This window comes from Equus asinus, chromosome 3, assembly GCF_041296235.1.
Source record: "Equus asinus isolate D_3611 breed Donkey chromosome 3, EquAss-T2T_v2, whole genome shotgun sequence".
NCBI lineage: Eukaryota > Metazoa > Chordata > Mammalia > Perissodactyla > Equidae > Equus > Equus asinus.
In genome coordinates this window covers 94,626,198-94,647,409 of record NC_091792.1, presented here as the reverse complement: position 1 = coordinate 94,647,409, position 21,212 = coordinate 94,626,198, and the positions used below count along the sequence as shown (strand labels likewise).

At 36.8% G+C, this 21,212-nt stretch overlaps 1 protein-coding gene across 11 annotated transcripts in view; it reads right to left on the bottom strand.

The window, feature by feature from the left end:
• WDFY3 (WD repeat and FYVE domain containing 3) overlaps window positions 1–21,212 on the bottom strand; it is a 251,234-nt gene that overhangs the window by 203,086 nt on the left and 26,936 nt on the right. For 7 of the 11 annotated variants that reach the window (XM_044766258.2, XM_044766251.2, XM_070505450.1 and 4 more), the window contains exon 2: window positions 17,659–17,752. The exons of 2 other annotated variants lie outside the window; for them this stretch is intronic. The gene's annotated coding sequence lies outside the window, so the exon portion shown is untranslated. Of the gene's footprint in view, window positions 1–8,628; window positions 8,721–17,658; window positions 17,753–21,212 lie in introns of all 11 variants that reach the window. 2 more of the 11 variants (XM_044766252.2, XM_070505447.1) reach the window with 1 other exon arrangement.

The window sequence follows — 21,212 nt, the reverse complement described above, 5'->3', positions numbered from 1 at the left end:
AGGTGAGGCCTGGTGCCAAGATCACTGAAAAGAGGCCAGAGAGCTTGGAAGGCCAGTTGGCCAAAGCCTACTAGGCTAGTCCAAACTTTCGTCTCTACAAAGATAATTCGCAGTAACTATATCTATAACTAGTATCTATAAATCTAGGTCATTTGGCATAGAAGCTTTAAAAGAATTGGTAATTACTGAAGCTAGATGATAGGTATATAAGAGCTAATTTTATGGATGTTTGAAATGTTCTGTAGTAAGAAATTAAAAGTAAAATAAATAAATTGGCATATTCTATGTATGAAATAGCAGATGACTATGGCTCAGGCTTTAAAATGTAAAATTGTGGGTCAGTGATAAATAGAGCTGTATATGTTTCTCTGGTACAGATAACTACCTCATTCCTTCACTGTTAAATACACCAAATTCATTTCAAATTCATTAATTTTCTAACTATAACCCAAAATGCCATGGCAATAATAGAAATCATTAATAAATTAGAATACATAAAAAACTTTTAAAAAACCTGTGAATGGCAAAAAACACCATAAGGAAAGTTGAAAGACAAAAAAGAAGAAAATATTTGGGAGAAAATATTCGCAAATATATATTACAGATAAAAGTGCTAATATTCCTAATATACGAAGACCTTAATAACCAAAGGAAAAAAGAGCAAAAATCCTAGAGAGAAATGAAAAAACACATGTATAGTTATCCCCACCTATATATATGGCTCTTATAGATCTGAAAGATATAAACTTAACTCATAAGAAAAATGCACATCAAAACTACATTGAGATACTATTTCTTTGCCCTTCAGATGGCAAAAATTCCAAAGCTTGAGCATATACTCTTGGTAAGGCTATGGAAAACCAGGCATGCTCCCACGTTGCTGGTGGGAATGCAAAACAGTACAACCAAGGAAGGGAATTTGGTAACATCTACCAAAACTACACATCCATTTACCCTCTGACCCAGTAATCCCACTCCTGTATTTATCCTGAAGATACACCTCCAACAGTATAAAAAGACATATGCACAAGGATAGTCATTGCAACCCTCTAAAACTGCAAAATCCTAGAAACTACCTGGATAGCCAAACCTATAAGACAGGATGCATAAACTGGCACACATACACAGAAGAATGACGACGATCTCTATGAATTGATATGGAATGATTTCCAGGATATATTTTTCAGTTACAAGAGCAAAGTACCAAAGTACTTAGACAGCATACTACCCTTTGTGTTAGAAAAAAGAGAAATAAGAAAACACATATATTTGCTTATCGCTACAAAAAGAAAAATCAGAAGGATAAACAAGAAACCAATGATAAGTTAATTATCTACAAGGGTGGGGTGTTGTTTTTGTTTTTGCAGTGGTAGAAGTGAAGGAATTCTGAAACTACTTTAGATGATACTCACTTAGAGCAAATGAGTGAAAATTCTGGTATGGTTAGGAGGCTGTGGTCTCACTAGAGAAAAAGAGAGAACTGGAGAAATCACTGTGAACTCGTATTTCTAAATATCTGTGTGTCCAAACATATAGCCACATCACGTGAACATATGCATGCAAACGTGCATATGCATACATATATGTGCACATATAAAGATACACAGACTTCCTAGCTTTGTCCCCCAATAGGGCCCAGAAGCAAAGACAGCCGGCATATATTGAGTGTCCAAATCTTGATTCCTACTACCACTCCCCACTTCCCACTAAAAGGGACCAAGGATCCTAAGAGAAATGACTGACCCTAGGGCTGTGCAGAGAAGGTACAAGAGGAGTCTTATTAGAAATAGTTGAAAATAATGAAGCACTCAAAAAAATGTTGGGGGCCTATTAAAGGGTACAGGAGCCAGAATGAAGAAAGAGGGTTCCACTGGTGAGATTTGGGACAATCTGAGGACCAAACTATTTAAGGACAGTAATGAATTGCTAATCACTGGGCAACAAACAGGAATCCATGAGTTCAATATTAAATAAAACATTACATATCGATAAATAAATAAAAGGACTCTTCTTACAGTAGAATGTTGAATGACGACTGGTAAAAGCAGAGGAAGTGCTGGTATTGGGGAAAAAAAAGTCATCATTTTACAAGCATAATAGTAAAGACTGGTTCAAGTAAATTATCATCAATGAGCCCTACATACAGGGGATGAAATTTTGATGAGGAGCAGGATATTTTAATTGTCTTAAAGTATGTCCTCATAGACTGCTTATTAGTTGTAAGGCAGTACAGTAACTACATAGTGGAGAAATCAGACAATGAAACAGGCAATCAACATTTATATCACAAATGAGGAACAGATGGACACTGTACCTTCAGATAAGATGTGCTAGGAAAGCCACATCCCTTATGCAATATTCCATCCAGGACACATAACCTGAATCTTATGACAAGGAAGTGTCAGATAAACCAAAGATAAGGAATAAACTGTTTAAAAAAAAGGGAGTGAGAACGACTGTATACTTTAAAAATGCCAAAGTGGGGCCGGCCCCATGGGCTAGTGGTTAAGTTCAGCGTGCTCTGCTTCAGCAGCCCAGGTTCAGTTCCCAGGTGCAGACCTATACCACTTGTCAGTGGCCACGCTGTGGTGGCAACCCATGTACAAAATAGAGGAAGATTGGCACAGATATCAGCTCAGGGCAAATCTTCCTCAGCAAAAAAAAAAAAAAAAAAAGCCAATGTAATAAATGACAAAGAAAGGTTTAAGAACTATTTCAGATTAAAAGGTACTAAAGTCATGACATCCAAATGCAATATAGGATGACAAACTAAATTCTGTACTGGAGAAGAAAAAATTTGCTATAAGGGATATTTATCTGATCAACTGACAAAACTGGAACACGGCAGATTAGATAAAAGTAATATAACAATGTTAAATTTACTGAAGTTTTTAGACTATTATGTAAGTGATTATCCTTATACTTGAGAAATCCATACTAAAGTATTTAGGACTGAAGGGCTATGATAATACATGTGACTCTCAAATGGTTCAATGAAAAGAATACATATACGCATAATGCGTATTTATAAAGACATACAGAGGAACATTCATTCACAAGTTGAATAACAAAGCATTTAGGACAAAAGGTTAAACAGGTGAATCTAGATAGAGGGTACGTGGATGTTCTTTATATTATTTTTGCAACTTTTCTGCGCATTTAAAATTATTTCCAAAGAAACATCATGTTCAAAAATCTAACCTTTTTCGTCCTAAATTCTATTTTTTCTTCCATAACTTCTACACAGCTGAACAGAACCAGTGTCAACCAGTTATCAAGCCAGAAACTTGGAGGTTAACCTCGATTACCTAATAGTTTCAATTCATTTCCTTCCTTTCCTTCAACTCGCACACTCAAAGGGAGTATATCCTAAGGGAATACCTTTTATAGTTGTCCTTTAGTCTCCAATCATACCAAATTGGTTCAGGATCTACCATTCAGCTTCTCATCTGATTTCCTGCTACAATCTACTAACGATCCCCCTTCCTCCAGTCTTGGCTCCAAACCATTCCACACACTGTTAGAGTGCCCTCCCCCAGATGAAACCTGATCATGTGCACTCTGGATTTCTCAACTGGTCCCAAATACAGGTAGGAAAGAACTTACAGGATCAACTTAAAAATCCCAACATTGATAAAATATAGTACTTTGGATCCTGAGAAGCAAATAAGAAAAAATTATTGCCCAGAGACTCAAAAGCTAGTACAACCTAATTGTAAATTTAGTCATGAGACAACTGCAGGGGCCTCTTGGACCCAGTCTTAAAGTAGCTGCTATTAAGCAATATATTCAGTGCCTCTTACACAATAACACGGGACAGGACCTCTGGAAAGAGAGGAGGTCGTTAAAAGGAAGGAAGGGAAGGAAAAGGTGGGGAACAAGAAGGAGGGGGAGGGTGCAGCACTGAGAAGTAGGGGAGGAAAGCACAGGGAAGGGAAAGAAGGAAAAAAGACATCTGTTCTCTAGGATTTCACAGTAAAACAGAGATTTGTCTTGTAATAAAATATCAACATCTAAGAGTTAACTAGCCCTCTCGCGACTGTTCCTAATGGAAGAGCAAACGGGAACATAATCACAGAAAAGTTCTTTTTTTTTTTTTAAAGATTTTACTTTTTTCCTTTTTCCTCCCCAAAGCCCCTCAGTACAGAGTTGTATATTCTTCGTTGTGGGTCCTTCTAGTTGTGGTATGTGGGACGCTGCCTCAGCGTGGTTTGATGAGCAGTGCCATGTCCGCGCCCAGGATTCGAACCAACGAAACACTGGGCCGCCTGCAGCGAAGCGCGCGAACTTAACCACTTGGCCACAGGGCCAGCCCCAGAGAAAAGTTCTTTATGTCTTTATGAATATCTGATGTTTTATAAGAAGTTACTTAAAGCAGTATTACTCATAATCAAAGTATATTCTATGAGTACTGAAAAATATTTATAAGCAAATGTGGAATCATGCTTTTAGTGCTTTCATTTTGTAGATTCCTTTTTAATTTCTGAGTTCAAGGCATGAATATATAACTATAAATTATGTAAAACTACATACTATATAACATATATGTGTATGTATATTGTACACAAAAGTTATAAAATACATATTTATATCTGGATTCTAGGATCCCACTTGTGCACCTATACCTGTAGATTTTACATATCAGTAACACTCAAGTAACTTCCATACTAAACTTCAAGCTGCACAATAAAAATAAATAAGATTTTATTTTATAAACATAAACATTTCTTGATATTTTATACTAACAACATAAAATACAAAAGATGGCAATAGCCATTCAAGAGTTCACTAAACGATTTAGCTCCTCAGGACAAAAAACTTACTTCTTGTAGCTCTTTTCCAGTTTACAGAAATTCTCATCCTCTTTTCTTAGAACTGCGACATTTACTAACCTGTTCTTTTCGGCAGTAAAAACAAAATCAAGAAGGAAGAAAACAAACTACTAGAAGGAACAAGGATTAACTAAGTCTCAGCTTGGTCTCCTCTCCCGACAAGTCTCGTTTTTAATCACCACTTTCATTGAGTCTTTTTATAGCAAGTAATATTTGTCCTCCAAACTTTAATTTAAAAGTCTTAACTGTGTGTCTGTGTGCACGTGGAGAGGAGGAGGGGAGGGAGGAGGGAGAGAAGCAAAGCTCAGTTTACACACAGGTTCTTTTACTTGAATTTCTGTAGATCTAAGCATGTAAATACAAGGCCAATAGAACAGCAAGAAGTTTTATACGTAACAAAGTTGTTTAATTTACTCTCCAAACATATTGCTTAAGGAATTAAATGATAGTTAAGCACGGCAGTGTGTGACCTGTCTTCTATTCTACTGGGAAATGTGCACAGAGATCTTTGAGCTTACAAAGGCGGTTCGTCTGCCTCTTTAGGTTTTGTAAATAACGGAGGATGGAGAAACCACCTTAGCCTTTTGGTGTAAAGATAATCAGATTCTCAATGAAGTCCTTACCAATCTGTAAGGCTACTAATAGATACGCTTAGCAGCTGGTTCCAGAGGCCATGTCCCAAGCTATCAAAAAAAAATTCCAATTGGATAACAGATTGATAGAAATCCTACTGTCAAACTGCAAAAACTTTAATCAGCTTATTTTTGTTCTTTTATAAGAATTTTTAAAAATAAAACAAATTTTTGCAAGCTACATCAAAAGCAAAGGCATTCAGGCTGTCAATCCTACCTACGCTCACAGATTTTAGTTCTGAGAGTTCAACGAATCATTTTTCTACACACAGAAGCACAAGTAATTACAAAAGTTTTACACTTACTTAAATTCCATTTTCTTACAAAGCCGATTTCTTTAATGTTAGAGCATTTACAGAATACTTCTTAGGAAACCATCAATGCAGAGATTTCTTCAATGTAAAATAAGTGGAAAGAACTACGTGACTATATCCATATTCTATTTCTTAGGCATTGACTAAGTTTCCTGCATAGGACTTTATCCTTTACAAAGCGATTTCACATTTATTTTACCATTTAACTATATCCTCACGATAACCTTGTGGAAAGAAAACCCAAGTATGTCAAGTGCCTACCATACACCAGCATTTTACCTGAATTATCTTTTTAATTCTAACAATAATCATATGATATTGATATATCAATCTCATTTCTGCAGAACAGAACACTGAGAATAAGAGAAGTTAAGTAGCTCAAGGTCACATGCTAGTAACCAGAAGAACCAGGCCGCTTTGGAAACAGGTCTGCCGAAGTCCACAACCTCTGCTCTTTCCCTGACACACGCTGCTGCGTCATCACAAAGAAGAAAACAGTCAGAGGCTAAGGCAAACAAGGTTGCTTAGCCGGGATGTGGTAAAATAGGATTGCAACCTAAGATCTTCTGATTCTGAAACTCTTCCCACTGCAGTAGCTACACAATCATTCCAATACATACAGATACAGCTCAAGTATAAAATCATGGCTCCAAATTTTCCCTGAAAATTGGCAAGAAACCATACAATATATTAACATGACACCAGTATTTCCATAGAAAACTTCCTAACACACAAAAGGTCTATCACATGACCTCCTTTGCTTTTCCAACAGCAGCTGAGCTGACCCAGGCCCACTGTGCCTCCCTGCAGGCAGTGCAGAAAACGCAAAGACTTCACTTGTGCAACCTCTCAGGCCACACAGAACAAACATCGAAGCTCCTGGGTGCTGGGGACTGTGGGTCCCCTACCCTCTCCTCTCTGTACCAAGCAACTTACATGATACCATCCCTCAGTGCCATATCCGTTCTCTTTAACCTCTTCCTTTTCCTATTCTTTTCCCAACTTCTGCTCCATTAACTGGAAAGAAACCTTTCTTAATTATTCTCATTTGTTAACCTCAACCCAGTAGTAACTACTTCCAGTCACTAGTCAATTCCCCTGGAAATATTTCTTACATATCTCATGTGGCTTGTTGCTCCTGTGACAGGAATAGTTTCCAACTTCACTGGGCAGACGCCAGGAAGAAGAAAATGCAGAATGTGGATTTCTACAAGAAAATTGCTCTGGACTCTCTTCAAATAGTCAGTATCATTTAAAAAAAAAAAAAAGGAAGAAAGAAACAGAGAGAAAGAGAAAAAAGATGAGGGAAACTAATCTAGATTTTAAAAGAATAAAGAGACATAAGCAAATGTAATGTGTGGACCTTAACTAGACAGTTATTTGAAAAAAGCTATAAAAGAAATCTTGGGGACAACTGGAGAATTTGGATATGGACTGGACTGCCACACCTCCTTCCTGAAATGTATATACCCACAATGAGAATGTATGTGGCAAAACGCTAGTAATTGCTAAATCGAGGTTGAAGGTATTTGGATACACACTGTATTATTCATTAAACTTCTCCATACGTTTGAAATTTTCAAAACGCAAAGTTTGGTGTAAAAGGAGGTGGAAAAAATCACTGTGCAGTCTCCACTTATTTTTAGATTTCTACTATTTTTGATAGAGCAGAAATAAGAAACTTCCCATTGGTCTACAAAGTGCTAACTGGTAAATGTTAGAATGGGTTACCACTCTAGCCAGGCTGTGAGTAAGAAGGATATTCAAAATCATGACCCTTTCTTTTTCCTCTATAAACAAATATATTTTACAGCATCAATACTTTAAACATAAAACCATTATTTTCCCACATTACCAAAGATGAAAATTTGTGGTTGCACTGCCTAGATCTCATAGACCACGCAGTTCACAGTCTACATGAGAATGTCTGACATCACGGGAAACAAATGGTAAAGGAGCAAAGCATGTTCTCACAAACTTTGTGAATTATTTGCATACACCTTACACAATCTCAGAGATGTTCTTCTCCTTTGTTAATTCTGGTATAGATATCTTTTTATTCTTAAAAAGCCCAACTCCTCTCAGAGGCCCAGTTTTTAGGTAAATCATGCAGAAAAGAGGCGTATAATGAACCTAAAGAAAGGGTAAAAAGGATGGCTAACACCACCACAATTTTTGCTGGAATACAAGCCAAAGAGAACACTGTTTAAATTTTTTAAGGACTTATGCTTCTTCAAAATACAGTTAAAATACAAGATATGACTGAAAACTTCATTCATTTGATTCACAGACCATTTTCCACTATTAAATTAGACTTAAAATGTATCCCCACCCCAGACTCATACACTATAAGCTGTGGAAAATAAGTATACCACAAAAATCCCCACACCCACAAAGGTAAGAAAAAGCAAGGAGCTAACTCAAATGAATAACCTTAAAATGTATCAAAACTTAAAATCGCAAAAATTTTTTCCTGGATAATAGTTTGCTTCAGTTTCTATACTAAAGATATTTATTTTCTTCCTACATACAAACACTTCTTAAAGACTCTGTCCTTTCCCCTACTCACTGAAAAGGCAACTCTATCGTGAACACATAACTGGGTTCTTCCAAAGAAGCTGACTGAACAGTGTTGGGCATCTTCCTAACATGAGACAAATGGATTCTCTCTCTTAGCAGAACTTCAAATATGATAACCAAGATAACTAGCTATGGTGGCCAAGGGCTAGCTGAACTTATACCCTCAACTGACCATTGTGCACTGATAAGAAAGCAGAGAAAACCACTTGGCAGGGAGAAACAAAAGCAAGAGTACAAGCAACTCCAGGAAAAGAAATGCAGAATAAGTACCTAAAACATTCAGTCCCCAGAAGCCCGGCTGTACTTCCTTACTTGACTTCTATAGTATTTGGTCCCAGGATAATTGTTCTCAAAATAATTCTCTAAAAAAAAAAGGTAAATACGGACATCTATGTAAGTACAGAACTTCCAAATGAAATAAATGAGTTAAATTAGCATCCATCAAAAATATGATTAGGACATAGCAAAGCCTGGAATTCAATTACTTATAAATCAATAGATTCTTCCCCAAAATAGAATATTAACCTTACACAGGGTCAACCTGAGAAGATAGAACCAATTCTTCTGCTCCAAACATTTTTTTTTTATTAGTATCTACTTACTTTTCTCAGCAATAGAATAAAATATTTGAAGCCTATATTTAATATAATGAACATTCACAGGCTATTGTCTTCAAAAATAAATCCAAATGTTGTAAGAATGCTTCACATTCTTTTACGGAAAAGAAATAAGTGAGGTCTTTCTTCAGTTATAAGAGGCAGGACAGCAGGGCAGGTAAATGCCTGAGCCCTGGAACCAGACTCCTGGGTTTGAATCGTGGCTCTGCCCTTTCCTAATCCTGTGACCCAGGGCAAGTTACTTCTCGTACCTGTTTCTAACAGCAAAAAATCAGTAAAGTAACAGAATCAGTCTCATTGGGTTGTTAAGAAGAATTAATGATGTAATATATGCAAAAGTAGGAAACAGTAAATGTTCATTGCTCTTGCTATTTTCATTATGATTAACTACTATTGAGGGGAAGAGGCATGTATCTGTGACATTATAAAAATGAATTTCTTGAACAGGTCCATTCTTTAGCAGGCACAGGAAATGAAAAACATAAAAATGTATGATCCAAAAAACAGGGGAGATAAAGATAAACCCACATTAAAAAAACTACACTTTCTACAGCAGGGACTCTGCAACAATAAACTGAGAGGTTCTGCCATGAGGGACAGCTCGCCTTTTGATAAAATTTTGTAAGAGCTCTCCTTCAACATGTGACCACGAAAGGAAGTCCCATCCCTGAACGCCCACTCAGACACAGCAAAGCATCGGGATGATCTACTGATGCTGGAAGAAGGTAAAAATCTGGAAAACATTTTTCAAAAATTATAAAGGATTTTAAAAAATAAGCCAAATTTTAACTCTGATCTCAAAAACTCTGAATTTTGAACCATGATTGGTTCAGAGGGAACCACAAAAATTCATTCCTATGGGACTTTTGAAACATTTTTTGGAGTAGGCAATTTTATAGTTAAGAAAGAGCTAGAGCTATTGTAAGGAGAAAAACAATTCTTGCATCATGAACACATGACACATGATTCGCTTCCTACAAAACAGGCAGTGAGACTAAATATAAAAGAATCAAACTGAAAGCTCAAAAATCATGTGCAAGGAGACAAGAAAGGGACAAAGGAAGGTGGAGGTAGAAGAGAGGGAGGGCAGACCAGTACAAATAATTTCAAATTTGTAATTTGAAATTCCAAATTAATTAATTCCAAATATATATTGGAGGGGAAATATCCTAAATAACCAAAATACCCTAATTTCTGTAAGAAAACACAAAATTTAAAAAGCAAACAAAACTTAGAAGGGACCTATATTTCCTTCCCTACATATTTTGAAATCAAATAATTCTTTAACTCACATTGTACTTCAGCATATAGACATATTCACAACAATCCTTCCTTCAGTCAAGAAATAATGAATCTTTGGGGCCGGCCCAGTGGCATAGCCATCAAGTTCGTGCTCTGCTTTGGCAGCCCAGGGTTCACTGGTTCGGATCCCAGGTGCAGACCTACACACCGCATATCAAGCCATGCTGTGGCAGGTGTCCCACAGATAAAGTAGAGGGAGATGGGCACAAATGTTAGCTTAGGGCCAGTCTTCCTTGGCAAAAAGAGGAGGATTGGCAGAGGATGTTAGCTCAGGGCTAATCTTCCTCAAAAACAAAAAAACAACAAAACTGAATCTTTACTTTCAAAATACGATTCTAGGCTAGGCTTTTTGAGGTTCCTCCCCAACTACACACAAAGATTATAAAACTGCTTGAGAGCTTATATTTCAGATATTCCCCCCATTTCCTCTTCTCCTTCTATATCATCTATGTTGTATAACACCTTCAAGTCACAAACTCTTAAGGACAGCAGTGGCCTTCTTCATTTTCATTCACATAAAGCACGAAAAAATGTGCTCAGACAAAGGTAAAGCTGACGTGTGACCAAATGAGGAGCAAACTGTACGTGAGCAGGAGACTTCCTCCTAAATTGCCTATTTCCCTCAACTCAGACACAGACCCTTCTCAAAGGAGAAGTGTAGCTTTCATAGGATGCTACTAAGTGGCCACAGTCATCTCACAACCAGATTAATGCCTTTTATTGGCTTCATAAAGCTCAGGTGCACGGGTCACCTAAGACCACGTGACACGCCCTTCACAAGACCAGGAAGAGAACAGCATCCCTCCCCCCACTCCTCTCCCCCAGGGCAAACAAAACCAAAACAGAGGAGAGTGGCTAGTGGGTAAAGTTTAAAAAGAAAACAAAAATGGAAAGTCGACATCTCAGTGTTCCCAATTAAAAAAAAAAGTATTCAGTGACTACAAAATATCTGCCCAGACCTACAGCAAAAACAGCACACTTCCTCCCTTTCGTTTTTCCCTCCTTCCTAAGTCAATAACCTAAGTGATGGCTCTAAACTCATATCCTTTTATGCAAACTCTATTCTACTTTCTAAAATTAAAGTCAACATGCTAATAAAATGTGTAAGCAATCAACTAAACACTGAGAGTTATATATTATCATGACAGGACATCATTTTGTTTATATTTTAGACTTCAAAAACTCCTGAGTAAAAATGAATTAGGGGTGATGCTGGTAACAACAAATAGCAGTTAACATAAATTCAGCTTTTACTTATTACGTGCCAGGTACAGTATTAAGCACTTTACAAACATTTTCTCATTTAGCCCTTAGGGTACTAAATACCATTAATAAACCCATTTTACAGATGAGGAAATAAGAAAAGAAATTAAGAAATTTGTGTTAGGGCAAACAGCTGTAAGCAAAATGCCGTGATTTAAACCAGAAAATATGACTAAGCTTGGGACCTTAACCAAAATATGTATTACACTGCAGTTTTTCACTTTTAGATCTGCTTTTAATATTTAATACAATTTTTTTATCATATTGTTAATAAAAATAAATGCGTAATTTGTCCTCAAAACAAGAGCCAAATGAGGTATACTCTGGGTCAAAATCAACCATGACGTAGTCACAGAAACCTCAAGCTCTAGTCAATAAACCAAAAGTCTAAGGAAAGAAAAGAAAAAAAGTTTCACAACAGGGGATAAAATGTGATTAACATGATTTGTATTTTTAAGTCCTAAAATTTAAGTATCATTTCTTGAAATAAAGAAAAGTTGAATTAAATTTTAAAACCCCAATACTCTAGTAATGCTAATTTACTTTTCAACTTGTAATTTTTTCTAATAAAAACTTTTTAACTTTGTAATTTAAGCTTCACATTAAGTATATTTGTCCTTTTTATACTGTATAAGTTCTCTTCCTTGAACTTTTTAAACTCTCTCAATATACGCTTCCAGAAAGAAAACATTCTACACAGACTTTCATTACTGAATTAATTTTTTCTAAATCATAAAACATACAACACTATTTTCCTCATAGATACTAATTCTGAAAATCTAGTCACAAATCTATCTATTCCCAAAAGTTTTTATAATAAAAGGAAGACAAATTATGCACAAAACTCTCAGTTCAATCTCCTGGTAACACACAATCTTAAGAGCTTATGTGTAAAATTTTCCCTTTGCCATAATCAATGGAACAGAGCTTTTTTCCTAAGAAAAAAAATTACCATTTGTTCAAATATAAGAATGCATTTTCCAATCCACTCTATGCGTATCAAAATAAAATCTCAATTTAAAAATTCTGTATGGTTTTTGTTAAACTACAACCTACTAACAAGTAAAAAGGATATCACATAGAAGTCCCATTGAAATCATACTCATTTAACGTCTATACAGTATGAAATGACTTAAACTTCCAAACCTAGTGAGAGTTAAAAATAAGTTCATCATTTCTAACAATGAGGTGTTCACTGTCTACTAAAATGTATGATCTATAGTTACAGTAATTCACAAATAATTATAATTCAACAATCCCTTATAAAATTCAGTCATGTAATCAGATGCTTTAGAAGTATATGTTCAATTTATTCTAATGGAGTTGTTTAAAACAATCTTTTCTCAGTGAATTTGAGATTTTCTTAGATTAAATTTACTAAGAAATGTTACTCCATGTTCTACACACATATACCCCCACATTAGAATAACTAACTCACACAGATAATGTCAGGGACGTTAAATCTTGATTCCAGAAACACAACTATACTGCCTTCCAAAACAAAGACTACAAAAATGAACCCATAAGAATACTTTCCAAGTACTTCTCCATCAATGTATACTGTGTGTATGTATACAATACGCATATTGAGAATTGCCAGCTGGTGGATACAGTATATGATTCTATCACTACATTCTGCAGAAGTAACTGTAATTGGCCATTTCCCTCAGCCAAGTTGGTGTATTAAATATCCTCACAAATGGCTGATAATTTCTAACACTTTATAATAACTTAGTAGTAGAAAATGACCACAGAAAAGTTGATAAAATTAAAGTATTCTTAATAACCTATGACCTCTTACTCTTAAATTTTTTTAGGGAAATGAAGTTAGGCCTTTGAATATTATATGAGAAATAGCAGGTTAATAACTCAGCAAAGTGGAGTTGAAAAGTCAGGTACTACTTGAATTCTACATAGGACCAAAAAATAACTGATTTAATGAAAGTAAACAAAACAAACTCTGTTTTGCTTTAAAAAAAAAAAGGAAATGGAGCTAAAAGTTACATTTCTCCTTTTTCTGTAAGGGTACTTTCTGATTACAAAGCTATATGGCACAAGAGTGATAAACTTCTATTTAAAGTTTAAGACTAAAGTCTTCTGAGTAATATTAAATAATTTATGTATTTTTCCACTTAACGTAATTTCTTCTTCCTTTCATTCTTACATACAGTCATGTACTTCATAATGATGTTTCAGTCAACAATGGACCAGAATTACAACGGTGGTCCCATATCATGTAGCCTAGTTGCGTAGGAGGCTATATGATCTAGGTGTGTCTAAGTACACTTTATGATGTCTGCACAACGAAGAAATCACCTAATGATGCATTTCTCTGAACATCTCCCCATCATTAAGAGACACATGATTGTACTATTGTAGGGAGCTTCAAAGATGGCTCCCAATGACTCTACCTCCTGGTACACACACCCTTGTGTAATCCTCTCTCCTTGATGTGGGCCAGACTTAGTGACTCACTCCTATTGAAAAGAATAGGGAAAAAGTGATGGAACGCCACTACTGAGATTGTATTACAAAGACAAAAGGGTCACATGGCAAAGAAATAAGGTAGGCTACTGGCAAACAGCCAACATGAGGAAGTGGGGTCGGCCCAACAAGCAATGAGGAACCAAATGCTGCCAAGAACCACGTGAGTGAACTGGAGGCAGATCCTCCCCGAGGACTTTCAGATGAGACTGAAACCCTGGTGGACACGCCGAATGCAGCTTTGTGAGAGACCCTGAGCCAGAGGACCCAGCTAATGAAAACTGTAAGATAACATTTGTTATCTTAAATCACTAAGTTTTGGGGTAAATTGTTAAGTAGTGCTACAAGATGAATTGCGTCCCCCTCAAAATTTATATGTTGAAGCCCCAATCCCCAGTACCTCAGAATGTGGTCTTATTTGGAGACAGGATCTTTACAGAGGTCATCAAGTTAAACTGAGGTCATTAGGGTGGGCCCTTACTGGTATGACTGGTATCCTTATAAAAAGGGGAAATTTAGACACAGAGACAGACACACATAGAGGGAAGATACTGTGAAAAGACACAGAGAAAAGATGGCCATCACAGGCCAAGGAGAGAGGCCTGGAACAGACCCTTCCCTCACAGCCCTTAGAAGGAAACCAATCCTGCTGACACCTTGATCTCAGACTTCTGGCCGCCAGACTGCACGACAATAAATTTCTGTTGTTTAAAAGGCACCAGTTTGTGGCAATTTGTCATGGCAGCCCTAACAAACTAATACATGTAGCAATAGAGAACTTATGACACATACTTAATTCAAAATAACTTTCTTCGGCAGTACCAAAATGAGCCTCAATGCAGGACTCAAGTAAATGGCCAAAGCTGCCAACTCCTTCTTCTGAAAAAAGACTAATGTCCGTATCAGAAAATGTTAGATCACAGATATTTTTGTTAGCTGAGACTCCTGCAATCACATAATCTTATCCACTCATTCTAAAAATTTATGCCTCTGCTACTGATGTGCCAGAAGCTGTTTTGAACACCTAATACATACTAATTCCTCACAAGAACCCTATGAGGTACCACTATCGCCAATTCTACTTTTAAGATAGAGAAGTTGATGTCCAGAAGTTAAAGTCACACAGTTGGTAAATGGCCAGGATTTGGTAAATTGAAGTGTCCAGAGAATAAGTAATTTATCCAAAATCATAGTTAGCAGTTGAGCTGGGGCTAAACCTAATGGTCCTATCTCCTACCTTCAAATCTTTTTCTCAAAAGTTAAATAGAAAAGCTTTTCTTTTCCTGGCTATATTCAATCTTTGTGACATTGCTACCTTAGAAATAGATATTTGATTACCTATCTGCCCTCTTCCTCTAACCACACAAACATGATTATTCATTTTCCTCCATTCCCTCAACCCTAAGATGCTGCCTTTCAATTTGTAATGCTTTTTTTTCTTTTACTTTTTCTTTTTTAAGGAAGATTAGCCCTGATCTAACTGTTGCCAATCCTGCTCTTTTTGCTGAGGAAGACTGGCCCTGAGCTAACATCTGTGCCCATCTTCCTCTACTTTATATGTGGGACACATACCATAGCATGGCTTGCCAAGTGGTGCCACGTCTGCACCCAAGATCTGAGCTGGCGAACCCCGGGCCACAGAAGTGAAAAGTGTGAACTTAACCACTATACCAGGCCAGCCCCGTAATGCCTTTTTTGTATCTATGTTAATCATTTTTATATACCGGAACACAAGATTTCACTTCTACACAGTTTGGGAAATAAAGCTTTGGCTTAATGAATGATCCTTATTAAAATAAAAATACACTTGGAAGGAGTAATATTACGTTATCAGTCATCTGCTTTTTAGCAGAATTAAATCAGATCCCTTTCAGAGAACAGACTTTGAAATAAAGATGGCAAGACAGCCACTGAAAGTACTAAAACGACACTGCCCTAAGTCACAACGTGTCCAGGGCACCTGACTGAAGAGTCTGAGCCTGCTCTGGGAAATACGGGTCTGGGAACTTGAGATGCAGACTTTCTTTGGGAGCCTGCATTATGAGATATAAAGTGTGGGAGGTGCTGGGACCACGCTCCCCACAACAAAGAACGGCAATGTGAAGAAAGCCGGTCCACAGAAGGAAGGGGGATGCGCGGCGGGCACTGGGCAGAGAGCCTGAGGGGGCCTGACGCCATTTACTTCTGGGCTCTCCCTGGACATTCCCGTTGCTTTTCTGTCCCTGAATTCCTTGGTGTCTCTTGGGACATACTCAAAAGGCTGAAAACTTCCCCTTTTTGCTTAAGCTAATTTGAATTGAGTCACTTGCAATCAACAGAGAACAAACATGCTCAAAAAGGTACCCTCTCTAAAGCTGAAGAACAGTATTGAAGGACTAATAACCTCATGTAAAAAATAAACTTTTCAGCAACAATAAAGCAAAGTAAATAGTAAAAATAAGGTAACTAGGGAGCGACAGTACTCTCAAGGGCCTCACAACATAGTACATCATTCAAACCCATCACTCAAAGTAACTACAACACAGTGGATCAAAGAGCTCCAAAGCCTGTGCTTACAACTAGATTCTGCCAGGAAAAAGAAAAGAAAACAAAAGAAAATAATGCACTAAAAACATGACTTTATCAGCAATTCAAAGAGATTCGTGTACCCCTATGTTCACTGCAGCATTATTCACAATAGCCATGACACAGAAGCAACCTAAGTGACCACTGACTGATGACTGGATAAAGAAGATATGGTGTGTATACACACACACACACACACACACAATGGAATACTACTCAGCCATAAATGATAAAATCGTGCCATTCACTACATGGACGGACCCTAAGGTAAGCCAGATAGAGAAAGACAAATTCTGTATGATTCCACTTATATGTGGAACATAAACAAACACATGGACAAAGAGAATAGATTAGTAGTTACCAGAGGGAAGGGAGTTGGGGTGGTAGGCACAAAGGGTGAAAGGGCACACCTATAAGATGACTGACAAATAATGCACAACTGAAATTTCACAATGTCATAAACTATAATAACCTCAATAAAATTTTTTTTTTTAAAAAGCCATGATTTTAGGGGCCATTCCTGTGGCCCAGTGGTTAAGATCATGTGCTCTGCTTTGGCGGGCCAAGGCTTCACCGGTTCGCATCCTGGGTGCAGACCCAGCACTGCTCATCAGGCCATGCTGAGGTGGCGTCCCACATAGCACAACCAGAGGCACTCACAACTAGAATATACAACTATGTACTGGGGAACTTTGGGAAAAAGAAGAAGAAAAACGAAAAAAAAAAAGAAGATTGGCAACAGATGTTAGCCCAGGTGCCAATCTTTTAAAAAAAAACCCATGATTTCATTGTACGTAGGACCCATAATAAAAGTAATGACACTTTAAAGTCAGAACTGAAACTGAAAATAATCTACTCTAATGTATCCCTTTTTTGGTGCAGAAAACTAAAAGCCATCCAGAAAAGGCAGCTTGCCCAAGTTACCCAGCCGTCAATGGAAAAGGAGGATTGAAACCAGCCCTTTTGAGTCAAAATTCAGTGGTCTCGCTGCAATGCAACAATGTGCCAAAGACTAGCATGATTCTTTTCTAGCTCCTTGTTCAACAGACCAAATAATCCTAACACTGACCTGATTCTCTGTTCTGGGCTGGCATGAACCTGCGTAGAAACAGTAGGAGTGGCAGGCACTTTCTTCCTGAAGCAGATGTGGAGAAGTATTACACCTGTGATGAATGCAAAAGAAGGAAAACCCAGTTTATTTTCAGAATATGTTTTAGTATCATGAGTCATTCATTTTCCATTGATTCTCTCTTTATCTCCTTATTTGTGGCTAATGGTTTAATAGTGGAACACATGACAACACTTAATAAGATAGATAAAATGTGCTATTCAAAATCCACGAAGAATATAGTCATTTAAAGCTGGTCTCTACAGACCACGTGGTTCAGCATCTCCATTTTACTGGTGAGGAAAATGAGACCGGGACAAGTTATGGAAAGAATCAGTGACAACACAGCTGTTTAGTGGCAGAGCCACATTCAGAACCTAATTCTTCCCACTTCCACTCCAGTATGCATTTGTACATCAAACACAATGTCTCTTTTTGGAGAACCAAATTTGAGTAAAAAAGACAAAAAAAATTCATGTTATTTCTCTAAGAGTAGTCACCAAGCATCTAAAGATAAACGTGGTGTAAAGCTGAACTGATTTGTTCTAAAATAAAATCAGAAAACACTGATTCCTCACTCAATGGTTATAATCCAACCTTGAGTTATTTAGCATGCCTTATATATCGAAATGTTTCTTTTATTTACCATTCCTTATTTCAATATGAAAACACTAGTACACGAATCATGAGATGTAGGTTCTGTTCTTTCTTCACTCTGCTCTCCACAAGTTCTATGATCTTAATCAATTACTTCTTGGGTCCAAGAGCTCCTTTATTCAAAAATGAGGAGCTTGGACTAATTCCCATGGGCCTTCTAACTCTAAAACGTTATACCTAAGAATAGCTTCATCTGTAGCAACATTCTGCTTTTCTTATCAACTATTTGTTTTTGCCATACATTTGTTAATCTCTTTGATCATATTATTACGATAGTTCAAACATAATCAATAATATTGCCTTCAAATACACAGTTAATTATCATTCAAAAACTTATGCACCAGTAACCTAGTTTTGCTGTCTATCTCACTTCTTACAAGAACCCAGGTAGAAGTAGAAGGAAAAGTATTTCTAAAAATCTAATTCTTAGGTGGTTTCTAAGAAAAATCTCAAATTATTCTCCCAAACGATTCACTCAGTTATTCATCCAACAAGTTGTTCCTGAGTGACTTACTTCTCTGATGGCAGACAAAGGCTTAATCAGACAGAAGACTTTAAAACCAGAGACCTCTAGTGAAATACTGAGTGACATTAGGAGCTCAAGTGGCAGTGAGGGTGTGGGCAGAAGTGATGACATGTCTCCCAAACTCTGACTCCAGAATATGCCTTTGCTATTTTTAAATATATTAATTGTTACATACAACAGTTATTTGTAACACGTTTTAAAGTCAAAGCAAAATAATAGAATGAACATCCACGTACCTGCCACCCAACTCAAGAACTCAAATCTAAGTTATTGGCAATGGTCCAGCGATTTGCTCCTCCCTATCCCATTATCCCAGCTCTCTCATCCCTTCTGTCCCCTGGAACCGCTACCCTATATTTTGTGTTTATCATTCGTTTGCTTTTTAAAAAGTATATCACATTATGTACATACCCCTCCATAAGATACAGTGTTTCATTTTATTTGTTTTTAACTTCTGTAAAAACGGCATTAAACACCTTCTGTCTTCTAGGGTTTGATTTTGTCATTCAATATTATGTTTTCAAGATTCGTCCACAGTGTTGTGTGTAGTTGCAATTCATTCATTTTCACTGTAGAATTCTGCATTATGTAAGTGTACCACAACTGAATTATTCATTCTCTTTATGGTAGCATCTTATTTTCCCCCCAGGTTTGTTGTTGCTGCTATTATGAACATTACTGTTATGAAAGTTCTCATACACATCTCCTGTTCCACTTGTGCCAAAGATTCTCTTAAGTATGTGCCTAGGAGCTGAGGAATATGTCTATGTTCGATTTTTCATAAGGATGCCAATTTTTATTTTCCCCAAAGTGTGTCCAGCAATTTATAACCCCACCAGCACCGGGTAGTTCATATAGATCCACATCCTCTCCAACATTTAGTAATGCCAACTTCTTAACTTTGGGGTGTAAAATGTCATCTAATTGTGATCTTAATTTGCATTTTCCTGTTGATTGATGATACTGAGCATTTCTTCAGGTTTATTGCCTAACTCATGTTTCCTTTTTTATGAAATGCCTATTCATATGTTTTCCCCACTTCCTCCTCAGTTATTTACCATTTACTTATTGTTTCATAGAAATTTTACATGTATTTTGGATGCTGATGATTTGGTTTTATCCATTTTGAATTACCAGGTACAGGCAAGTGTTGAGATAAAGAAGCAAAAGCAGAAACAGGAGGCGGCCAAACAGAACTGCAAACAGCAAGCTAGAGTATCAAGGTTTTTCTCAATCCATTTTTGAATATTAACGCAATCTACAGATGTCTTAAAGCATCAGACATCTAAACTAGTGTATAATTAATCTTATTTTATAATCTTTTATTTTAATATAAATTCAGCCAAGGGCAAATGCTTTGATATGATTTCAGTACATTCTAATTGCAATATGGAATATAATATAATTTCAGGTATGAGTTTTACAAAAATCACAATTTAAATCACCATTTAGACAGAGTTCTCATTTTGACCCTTACATTTTACATGTTTTTTATTCCATGCTTTGCTTGCCTCCAATTTAGACTAAGTCAGTTATATTGTCAATGGCGTGAGTTTGAATGTACATGCACACAGGTATGAAAACTGAATTTCGAAACCAAATTATGTAAATTAGAACATCACAGAGCCCTGGATTCCAGACTTGGCTGGACAACTAGCTGTACCTCCTTGGCCTAACTAACTGTGTCTTCAAGTTGGTTTTCTTACACCTAACATGAAAATTGTGCTGGGTAGATTTTTAGGGCCATTAAATCACATTCTTTGGCTTGAAGATCAATGAGAAAAAAAAATTTTTCCACATAGTTCCAAAAGAGTTTTAGGAATCTCTTCCCAAATGTCATACAAATTAGACAGGCTGAAGAGTAACAAAAAACTAAATGTCTGAAAAACATTTTAACAAGCAGGGCTATAGCCCTCCCACGACTTCTCAGGCCTCCTGGCAGATGATGAACAGCATCATGCAGGAACAAAATCAAAGGCCACCTAAAATCTGAATCCCTCTGCATGCCGGCCTTGGCTCCTAGGCAAGCACTCAGAAGACAGCTTCCAGAACAACACTCGCCTACTTAACTGAGTCTGTGCCCTCTCCTGTGCTTGAACTTTCCAGGACCCCTGCACTTTTATATTAGATGTTATAGTCCTACTATTCAAGGACATGCTCTAATTAAGTCTCACTTCTCTCTCCTACATCATGAATTTCCTAATTTCTTCCTCCCAATAAAGCAAAACCATTAGTATATATATATATATATATATATATATATATATATATATATACCATATTTCCACTCATTAGAAAGCAAACAACAACAAACTTTTTGACCCCCACACAT